Source organism: Chiloscyllium plagiosum, unplaced genomic scaffold (assembly GCF_037043375.1).
Source record: "Chiloscyllium plagiosum isolate Xiang-an unplaced genomic scaffold, Cpla_swu_hap1 HiC_scaffold_10, whole genome shotgun sequence".
In the NCBI taxonomy this organism is placed as follows: Eukaryota; Metazoa; Chordata; class Chondrichthyes; order Orectolobiformes; family Hemiscylliidae; genus Chiloscyllium; species Chiloscyllium plagiosum.
Window position 1 is genome coordinate 90,138,733 of NW_028270148.1, and position 11,605 is coordinate 90,150,337.

General features: G+C 41.6%; 1 protein-coding gene across 1 annotated transcript in view; it reads right to left on the bottom strand.

Annotated features, from left to right (window-relative positions):
* mgme1 (mitochondrial genome maintenance exonuclease 1) overlaps positions 1–9,117 on the bottom strand; it is a 183,936-nt gene extending 174,819 nt beyond the window's left edge. Inside the window, exons 1-2 of the mRNA XM_087991540.1 lie at positions 9,003–9,117; positions 3,525–3,597 (exon numbers count right to left, since the gene is read on the bottom strand). The gene's annotated coding sequence lies outside the window, so the exon portion shown is untranslated. The remainder of the gene's footprint in view (positions 1–3,524; positions 3,598–9,002) is intronic.
* Between the last annotated feature and the right edge of the window lie 2,488 nt (positions 9,118–11,605).

Sequence of the window (11,605 nt, forward strand, 5' to 3'; positions counted from 1 at the left end):
CTCTATGACTCTATGGATGATCTGCGACTCTATGGAGACACACTGGAAGAAGCCATTGCAGACCATGATCAGGACTTATTGGGCAGAACAGTAACTCAGTGGTTATCATTGTTGCCTTTCACTGCCAGGAACCCGAGTTCTATTCCACCCTCAGATGACTATGTGGAGTGTGCATGTTCTCCCTGTGTCTGCATGGATTTCCTCCGACAGTCTGAAGATATGCAAGTTGGCCATGGGAAATGCAGGGTTACAGGGATTGGGTAGGGAAAATTGGTTTGAATGGGATTTCTTCAGCGGGTCAGTGTGGACAGGATGGGCCAAATAGCCTGCTTCCACACTATAGGGACTGTATGAAGTCAAGTACAGTTCAAAGGACTTTGTCCAGATCCTAACAAGGTAAGGGCTGTACATATATTGCAACAACTGACAGATGTGAAAGCCGTGCAACAACTGGATTTGTAAACGGCTTTGTGAAGTTCTTGCTTAATTTATCATCAGAGTGTGAGCCTTTAAGCAAACCCAGCGCTCAGGACATACAATGGTATGGGCGCTGAGCAAGAAGAAGCTTTCACTAGAATCAAGCAACTAGTGATGAAAATGCTAGTGCTGAGGAATTAAGACGTCACTAATGAAGTTGCCTTGCAATGTGACACTGATGAGACAAGGCTCAGAGAAATCCTTATGGACAACCACATACATTTACAGTCAGTGTCAAATGAACATTGTTACACTCAGATAAAGCGCTTGTCTATTGTCTTTGCTTGTGAGCATGTTAATCAACATCTGGTTAGGAGAGACGGAGTCAAAGTTAAAACAAACCATTAGCCACTTCAAAGCATCTTACTCACATCTGCTCTATCTGTTTCAAAGCATCCACAAAGAATGTTACTTTGCTTGCAGAGATATCATCCGAACATGGCATATAGTAAAAAGAAATCCACATACGTGCAAATGTGCTGTTGAGAGCAGCACTCCCAAGGAAGAAAGTTGAAGATGTGAAGATAGAGTCTGGAATCTTCCAAACAGAACCAGAAGTAAACACTTGACTTGCTTTGGAACCCCTTAACCCAGCAGAGACCTTGGGCTGAAATTTAGCAGAGATCAGCTAATTGTCAGTTTTGATGAGTTTCATGGAGGGTTCTTGGCTGTGAGCCCTGGAAGGTTTTCTCATGCTATCACCTGCAACTCATGTCATTGTCAATGCACCATGTGTACACAATGCCTTGTTTATCCTATCGACCCTCTCTCTACAGGCAGAGGTACTGCCCACTACTGAAACCTCCCAGGATTTCCAACACATTTTTATAGCTCACCATGTACCCAGGTCAAGCATTGCCAGGCAGAACAATGACCTTCACTGTGCCCATTGTAGGAGTAGTCAGCTCAGTTGGCTGGACGTCAGAGTGACACCAACAGGGTGGGATCAATTCCCGCTGCAGCTGAGATTACCATAAAGGACTCTTCTCCTCAACCTTTCTCCTGAGTGGTGACCCTGTTGTTGAACCACCTCCAGTCAATTCTCTCTAATGAGCAGAGTAGAGTAGCTGTTTATTTGTCATTACTCCCATATACAACTGATACAGTAAAAATGAGACAGCACAGGACTGAGGGTGCTACATGGACAGCACAAACTACACACTCATACATGGCATAAAGTGCATAAGAAGTGCAAAATATGCAAGTTATAGTGTAATGGAAGAATGATAAATAATCAACATTTTTCTAGCAGCAATTCAAAGTCATGCAAAGACTTTCAGATGGGAAAGAGTCCGATTATACAGTGTTAAGGAGCCGTATGGCTCAGGGGAAGAAACTGTTGCACACTGTGGCTGTGAGAAATTGTATGCTCCAGTATGTTCTGCCAGATGGCAGGAGGGAGAGGAGTTTGAGTGAGGGGTGTGTGGTGTCTTCCACTATGCTCTTAGCCTTTCAGATGCAGCTGTGTGGTGTAATGGAGGGAAGAGAGATCCCGATGATCTTCTCAGCTGTCCTCACTCTCCGAATGAGAGAACAACCCTATGGTCCAGTAGGACAATGGTGACTTTACCTTTTATAAGGGGTAGGGGATCAAAAAAAATGTATCTGAGGGCACATAGGTGGCACGACAGTCATTCCATTGCAAAGGCAAGTGCACATTTGTAAATGTATTGCTATTTAAGAACCAAGTGTAGAAAGGTTACCCAGCCTTAGCATTGTCCTATCTTAGAGCCCTGTTTAAAGGGACTGTTACTCTTACACACTCAGCGCACCCTAACCTTTTCTCACTGTTCAATGTGGGAGCATCACATACTGGACATCTTTCAAATGGTTAAAACTATTCACTTTTATTTAGCAGCAGTAAAAGTGAAGGAAAGCTGCATTTGTTTCCGGGAACAAACAATAACTGCTTGCTTTTGACCAGCAACAAATTTATGGTCAATGAATGAACACTCCACCCAACTCACATCCTTTGGAAGTGGCTCTCAATTGGTCGCTTCTTGTGGCTGACAGTGCTGTGCTTTGTCATACAGAAGGTGTGTTCCTCCGGCTCAATGACTTCACATTCCTCTCAGAAGGAGACTGCTGCCACTCTCCCTCTGCTTCAGTATCCATCACATAACCTCCTTGCCTGGTTGAGTGATACAAAGCTCCTCCAGCAATCTGGAAGCGGTGGTGAGAGCAGACCTTACAAAATGGCGGCGCCAGCAAGATGATATCTTGGAGGACAACAGCCAGAGCAGGACACTTGGCAACTCAGCAGTAACGGCCTGGTCTGGCAGAGAAACCATGGACACCTGGTTGCGGTAGGTCCCCAGGAGACTGGGGACTCCTTGTGTTGGCGAGGTTGCGGCTGCAATGGTGCGCCTGGAGCTGGGACTCCTGGCGTTATCGAGGCAGCAGGGGAGTCAGGGACTCCCGGTTACATGGCGAGCGTAAGTTCAGGATGGAACCTGGCATCGGCGGCAGCAACAAGGTGTGCCCAGTGGTGAAGAGATGGCATCTAAAGAGTGGCAGCTCCTAAATTGGTGGATCCAGTGCAGGCAGCGGCAAGGAGGGGGTGGCAAAGCAGGTGTCATTGGTGAGCTGGCTCAGAGCTCTCTTTTAGTTACTTCTTTTATCCCTTTTATTCTTAAACTATTCAAACTGGTGCCAGGTCGTGCCAACTGCTGAAGCTTTTCACTGTATTTCATTGTGTAATTCACTGGAAAATGCAAGTGCCAATGAAATAAATCATTCACTCATTCATTCATTCTATGTACAACTAGGGAGGCTACAGGCAGCATATTAGAATGAAGTAATTGCACTACCTACGCAGAATACAGAACAATCGTTGATCCTAGAGATTCACTGTACACTAGGAACAGCAGTTAACATGACAACAGCTGTCAAGACAAGTATAACGCTTCCAGAAAAGCAACACTACCCTAGGAACAAGCAGATGTCAAACAAACAGCCTACAACAATGTACGCACATTCCATTAGGAACTGTGTTTCATCTAAGCTGCACAGACATGCAGCTGTTACACACGCATTGATCAACATACCAATGTCATTTTGGGCATCGACATCTGATTTTGGAAGCCATTGCAAAGTAGGGAACCTCGGAGATCTGCACAACTGAAAAAATGATCAGAGAGAGCATTGATTAGGCGACATGCTTGATTTAAGGACCAAATACGAAGTGCATCTGCAGAGACTGATGAAAGTGAAACTGATCAGAATTAATACACAGTTTTGTTAATGCACTTTTTTTGGACATACATGCAAAACTTTTAACAGCGTATAATAGCACATGCGAATTTTTCTTTTATGAAAAGTGAGGCATTTGGAGAAATGCATTTGTTTTCAGTGTAATGGCTAGCTTGCTGCAGTCACATGATCTCTCCTGCTGCTGCAAATGCCCAGTCTATGGGAGCCATTAAACACACATCACTTTTGTTTTTGCTATTTCCTTGCTTGCTCAGTAGTGTGCAATACATTTGTCTGCAGTTACAAACTAAAAGAAGAGATAGTGTTCTGCAACTTCTTTAAGGGCCATCTGGAGGTTCCATAAGCACATAATCAATCCATTGCTGAAGAAATCTGTCAGGTTTATTTTTTTTTGATGATGTGTATGTTTGCAGGGTATGTGGAGACATTCTTGAGGACATAAGCTGTGAAGAGTCAGCTATTTTAGCAACATAAAGCTGCAAGGGGTAAAGCAGCAAGAATTTAAAGATTTTGAAATGTAACATTATCTACTTTTACTTATTCATTTTGTACTTTCAAAAGCTGGCTGAAACAATACCATCCATCACAGTACACTGAGACACATCCGTCACTCAAACAGCACTCAAGCAAATTACAGGCAATTCACTTACGTGATTCTCCACATGGAACACTTGAGGTCAAGGCTTTAAAAGTAATTTCAAACTCAAAATCTATTCTGTCCATAAAAATCTTTAGTTAAAGACTTCTTTTGTTTCAAAAAAAACCTAATTCATTCTGTAAATTTGCGAAACATTACAAAGTATTTCAACTTGAAAATTACAGAAGCCGTAACAATTTTCAACTTGTCTCCATGCAGTGTGACCCACTTTCAGGCACCTCAACACGATTGTCATAGTCTTAATATTTACAACATACATTTGATGTCAGGCATACCTTCCAAGTGTGAAATATTTCAAAATTAAAATTACTGGAAGTGAAAAAGAGGTAAACTTTACTCACTGCACCATGTTCCTTTCTGAGATGTTTAATTACAACTTCAGTACTCTTTATGGCATTCCTTGTCAGGCACACAGCAAGATGGATTCTATAGTTTCCAACCCCTCTGTAGCTGAAAAGCCGTAGACTGCAGATCTGTTCCCTGTTGTTCCTCTGTGGTAGCTGCCTCAAGCTTTAGTATGTCCCTCAACATGTGGTCTAGGGCCTTGAAAAATGCCAGTCTGCAATAGTCTACTGAGGACAACACCTTACGCTGGAAGACCAGCAAGTTGCAAGCAGCTCAATGAGCGTCTTTCATAGTGTTAATGCTTCTCTAGCTATAGTTGCTGTTTGTCTCAGTGTGGGAACACAAGAGCCCAGAGTCCTGCATCATGAAGCTGCTCAGGCCGAACCGTGACAAAAATAAATACACCTCTCTCCAGATCATTTTTGCAAAGGCACATGATGGACACCAGTCTCTTTCCCAACCCCTTGACATCAGCATGTGTAGGGATTGAGACATGAGGCATGTATGAGGAATAAATAGAGAAGGACCCTTTTCATCAACAGCCAAGCTATGTTTTGGTGCTTGTTGTAAATCCTGGTGAAGAGATATTCTTTGACAGTCTGTCTGGTGAATCAAATTTCTCTTTCACACAAGGTCTCTGGGGTGTTATGCGATGAATTAGGAGCAGGAGTAAATCACTTGGTCTTCTTGCCCACATCGCCATTGAACAGGATCATAGCTGATCTGATTGGGCTTCATTCTTGCCTATTCCTGATAACTTTTGATCCACTTTTTTTTCCAAGAAGTAATTTTCCTCTGTCTGAAAAGTATTCAAGGACTCTTAACAGCCTTTTGAGGAAGAGAATTCCAAAGATTCACAACCTTATCTCTGTTTGGAATGAGCTACCTCTTATTTTTACATAGTAACACCAAGTTCTAGATTCTCTCACATGAGGATCATCCTTCCCACATCCACTCTGTCTGAACAATTCAGGATTTTACATTTTTCAATCAAGTTGCCTCTTGCTACGCTGAACTCAGCTGATATAAACTTAGCATGTCCACCCTTTCCTCACAAGACAAATTAGTCTGAAAAACCTTCTCTGCTTTTAATGCACTTAGTTCCTTCCTTAGATAATGAAGACTCCAGATGGGGTCCCATTAAAGCCCTGTATAACTGAAGTATAATCTCCCTAATTTTGTATTTTATTCCCCTCAGAATAAAACATAACCTTCTATTTGTTTTCCTAATTAGTTTCTGCACCTGCACACTAGCCTTTTGTGTTCATGCATGAGATATTTAAGAGCTCTGAAATCTCTCATCATTTAGTGCTTTCCCTATTTTCCTATTTTACACTCAATTTTCCAAACCTTTATCCTATTTATATCCCTTTGTAGCCTTCTTATATCCTCTTCATAACTTACTTTCCTACCTAACATTGTGTCATTAGCAAATGTAGCAACCATATCTTAGATCCCTTCATCCAATTGACTTGTATGAATTGCAAAAGTCGGAGGCATATCTTTTCCAAACAGAAAATGACCAACTATCTCTATTCTGTTTCTTGTTAGCTAACCTATCTAGCTTTGCAGATATGATAGCCTCAGCACCTTAACATTTCATTTTCCACTATAACTTTTTATGTGGTAACTTACCTATACCTTCTGGAAATCCAAGACCAGTATATCCACCAATTCCCCCTTTATCATTGTTACTTTTTCAAATGACTCCAATAAATTGGTGAAACATGATTTCCCTTCCATGTTGACTCTGCTTGATTACCTTGAACTTATCCAAGTGCTCTGCTGTAACATCTTTCAGAGTTGTTTCTACGATCTTCTCCATGACAAATATTAAGCCTATAGCTTCCTGCTTTATTTTTCCTTCCCTATATGAATAAAGGAGTTAACGCTCATTATTTTCCAAACTAATGGGAACCTTACCCAAATCTTGGAAAATTAAAATCAAAGCTTCAACTATTTCATTAGTCATTTCTTTTTTTTAAATTCGAGACTGTGGTGCTGGAAAAGCACAGCAGGTCAGACAGCATCTGAGGAGCAGGACTATTGACATTTCGGGCAAAAGCCCTTCATCAGGAAAGGTTTCCATCTCCTTATTTTCTATTATTAATTGCCCAAATTCAATTTCTATGACACCAAAATTCAAAATCAATACCTTTTTAAAATATAGAACCATTTTCTATATTTTCTCTTCTACTTCAATTTCCCCTCCTTATTAATTTTCTCATCATTCTTTGTTAGGTTTTATACTCTGTATATTTTGACTTAGCGCAGTTTTGGTCTCCTCACCTCAGGAAGGATATCATTGCCATCGAGGGAGTGCAGTGAAAGTTCACCAGACTTGATCCCAGAATGGCAGGACAGTCTGATGAAGAGAGATTGGGCAAACCTGGGCTGTATTCTCTGGAGTTTTGAAGAATGAGGGCAGATCTCATTGAAACTTACAAAATACTTCAAGGGATAGACAGATGCAAGTAATACATAACCCTGGGTCGGGGAGTCTAGAACCCGGAAGGGCTACAATTTAAAAGTAAGAGGGATGCCACTTAGATCCAAGATTAAGAGAAATGTTTTCCTCAAAGGGCTGTGAACTTTTGGAATGATCTACCACTGAGGACTGTGAAAGCTCAGTCTTTGATTATGTTTAAGGTAGAGGTTGATAGATTTCTGAGTTCCAATGGCATATGGGGTAAAGGGTGGTTAAGGCATTGAACTGTTCAGCTGTGATCCTGTTGAATGGTGATAGGCTCAACAGGCTGTATGGCCAATTCTTCTTCTTTTTAGATTACTTACAGTGTGGAAACAGGCCCTTCGGCCCAACAGGTCCACACGGACCCTCCGAAGAGTAACCCACCCAGACCCATCTCCCTCTGACTAATGCACCTAACACTATATGCAATTTAGCACAGTCAATTCACCTGACCTGCACATCTTTGTGACTGTGGGAGGAAAACAGAGCACCCGGAGGAAACCCACGCAGACACAGGGAGAATGTGCAAACTCCACACAGACAGTCACCCGAGGCTGGGATTGAACCTGGGACCCTGGTGCTGTGAGGCAGCAGTGCTAACCACTGAGCCACCGTGCCACCCAAAGTATGTTCAACACAAACCTCTCCATGAGCGTAGGTGGTATGGCATGACTCAGCTACTTGTAGCGTGCAATGTAGCCAGTCCCATGCTATGCAACACCAGGGACAGGTCGATTCACAACAGATAGTGAACCTAGGTGTTTGTGTTCCATGGTTCTATGTACAGCCCAAGACACTAACATAATCAAAGTCCCTTCCCACCCTGGTTATAATCTCATCCAACCTTGTCTGTCAAGGAGAAGTTACAAAAGCTTAAACACACAAACTAACAGATTCAAGAACAGTGTTTGCCCGCAGTTATTTGACTTCTCAAATCTTAAATTTAATGTTGACCTCGCACTGTGTGCACCCTCTCTGCAGCTGTAACATTGTATTCTTGGCTCTGTTCTATTACCCTATGCATTTTATATATGATCTGCCTGTACTGCATGCAAAACAAAACTTTTCACTGTATCTAGGTACATGTAACAATAATAAATCAAATCAAATCAAATCAAATCAAACTAAGGTGGCAACCAGGATAAGCGTGGTGTTGGGTACATCTTTTTCTCCTTCTTGTAGAGATTAGTACATCGTGTGTCTGGAACTACAGCCCTTAGTAACCTGCAGATAAAGAGGAAGATGGTGCGGGATGTCATCACAGTACAGAAGTGGGGAAGGGCCGATGCAGTGCCACATACAGCAACACTGTACTTTGCAGCTGATGCCCAAGCTCTAACCTGCAATGGAGAGGAAGTGGTCTCTCACATACCCGGCACTTTTTCTTTGACCATAGCTATTTATTCCTTCTGATTTAAAGACATTCATACCTGCATCCCAACACCCCATTCCCAACCTGAATCATATACCCTGTATCTTCAAATAATTCGACTGGACAATGAAGAGAACAAAAAAATCAGTCCGCCTAGTTCCCAAATTATATGACTATCACTTACCTAAAAACTGGTGGGAAATGTTAGTCTGACAGTGCTTGGATCTGAGTAGGAGATAGTGACATTATCTATACACAAGGAGGCTTTGACCTGAGCACCTCCACGAAGAGCATAAAACAAAGATTTCAATGTCCTGAAGTGTTTATTAACTAACAAGTATGATATTTGTGACAAGCTGAAGAACCAACTCCTGAAACCATTGTGACAAACTAACAATTTGCTTTATAACTCAGAGTACAAAAAAGCAGCACTATTGAGGCCGTTCAATCACTGAAAACTCACTTACAGATGGCAGAACATTGACTGGAAAAAGCAACAGTCCTTTCAGCTGTAAAACTTTCCATGTTTTGGAAATTCATATCCAGTCAAATTCAGTCGACACTGCATTTGGGAAAACAGTTTTCTTTTCAGCACTCATCAGCTCTCTGTTGTAATTGTATATTAGGTTTGTGTGTTAAGATAATATTTTGGACAAGATTGTGTAATGATTTAAACATATGTTTATGTGAATTTATAAATCATGTTAGGAAGTGATGTAATGTCACATGCTTTAGTCCGCCTTGCAGTCAGTAGCATGAGCGAGAATCAAGAAGTCTCCCAATAAAGCTTTGTATCCAACCTGATGGCAATCTTTCAACTCTGTTTGTATAAATCGAAATCCCCAGATACTACAACCATCCCAGTATATTTAAAAACGTTGGATTTATATTACCTTTTCCATGACTACCAGAAGTCTCAAAGCACTTTCCATCCACTGAAATTTGTTTGAAATGTTGTCATTTTGCTGTAGAAAATGAGACAAACAATTTAAGCACAGCAGACTGCTACAAATAGCAATGTGTAAAGGAGGAGATAGTGTTTTCCTTTATTCATGTGGGCATCACTGTCTAGGCAGCATTTATTGCCCATTCAGAGGGCAGTTAGAAATCAACCACATTGCTGTGGGTCTGGAGTCACATGTAGGCCAGACCAGGTAAGGATGGTCGCTTCCTCCCCTAATGAACATTAATGAACCAGATGGGCTTTTCCAACAATCAGCAATGGATTCATGGTCATCACTGGATTCTTAATTATAGATTTTCTTTTATTCAATCCAAATTTTATCATCTGCCATGGAAGGATTTGTGTTTGGGTTCCCAGAACATTATTTGGGTTTCTGGATTAACAGTCCAGCAACTACACTACTAAGCCATTGCCTCCCTTTTTATAACATTGATTGTAGAGTGAATATTGGCCAAGGTAACAGGGAGAACTCATTTGCTCTTCTTCAGAAGATTAGCCTCTGACATCTTTGACATTCACAAGAATAGAGAGATGTAGTCTTGGGTTCATCCAAAAGCACTCCTCACTCATGTGTTAGTCTCTGCACTCAGTTGCTGAATGGGGAATTGAACTGATCTGTTGTGACTCCAAGACAGAAAGTGAGCTATAGCAGTCACCCATGTTTTGCACAAATGCTAAAGCACAGATATGCCTTGTCTAAACTCTGTAACATTTGAGGCAAAATGTGAGATGCTTCTCTGACTTCATTCATTGTCAATAAGGAGCCCCTGAAGCAGCCTCCCTCACAAGTTATATCCTCACTGATTCAAACAAAATTTCAGCTTTAAAGTAACTTTCCTCAGCAGCTTCCTGGAGAGAGCAACAAAATCTCACAATTCAATAGAAAGTGTGCTGGATAATTAGTTTCAAAAGATGTTGTGAAACCTGAAGGTGTTCAGAAAAGATTTACAAGAATGTTGCTGGAGTTAGAGGATTTGAGCAATAGGAAGAGGCTGAATAGCCTGGGGCTGCTTTCCCTAGAGTCAAGATTGGAGTGGTGCTGGAAAAGTACAGCAGGTCAGGCAGCATCCGAGGAGCAGGAGCCCTCATTCTTGACGAAAGGCTTTTGCCCGAAACGTCAATTTTCCTGCTCCTCGGAAGCTGCCTGACCTGCTGTGTTTTTCCAGCACCACTCTAATCTTGACTCTAATCTCCAACATCTGTAGTCCCCACTTCTGCCTGTTTTCCCTGGAACATAGGAACCTGAGGGAGGACCTTATAGAGATTTACAAAATCATGAAGGACATGGTCTTTTTCCCAAGGTAGGGTTGAGCATATTTTCAAAATAGTTAGATTTTGAAATTCTCTCTCTCAAGCAAACAGAGGAGACTATTTCACTGAATGTATTCAAGGCTGCATTGGGCATCTTTTTGATTGACAAGGGAGACAAGGATCAGCATAAAGTCAAGAAGGTGGACCTAAGGTCATGTCAGATCAGCCATGATCTTATTGACGGGCACAGCAAGCTCAAAGGGCTGAATTGTCTACCTCTGTTTCTAATTGTTATGTTCCTGTGTAAGATGTCCCTCCTCCCATTGGCATGCTGACAGATACACTCTCACTGTGTCTGTGTGTACTACAGAGGAACTTTGATTATCCGGCATTCAATTATCCAAATATCGGATTATCCGGCAAGATCGCAAGGTCCTGATGCTCGGCTAAACTATGTTATCTGGCATTAAATCACCTGGAATTCCATTAACCGAACAAAATACTCCCCACCTGTGTCCTTTGGATAATTCAGGCTCCTCTGTATTGGAAAGGGAACAGGTTCTAACCTAACCAATTGGATGATTGTTGATTCACAGTCAAATAATGTTTCCAAAACCCTATGTCTTAACTTCAATGATTCTCAAACTGATAAAGAGTTAAAGACTTAACAACAAGCCACAATTTCATTTTTAATGCCCCTATGATTTTACTTCTGGAGTTATTTGCACCCTTTAATTTTTGGGGACCCTTACTGAGCTGCTGAGAGACCATTTGATATGTGGGATTAATTATGGAACTTCGCAAAAATGCCTACTAGCGGAAGTCCAACCAGACTTCAAACAGACATCACAATTG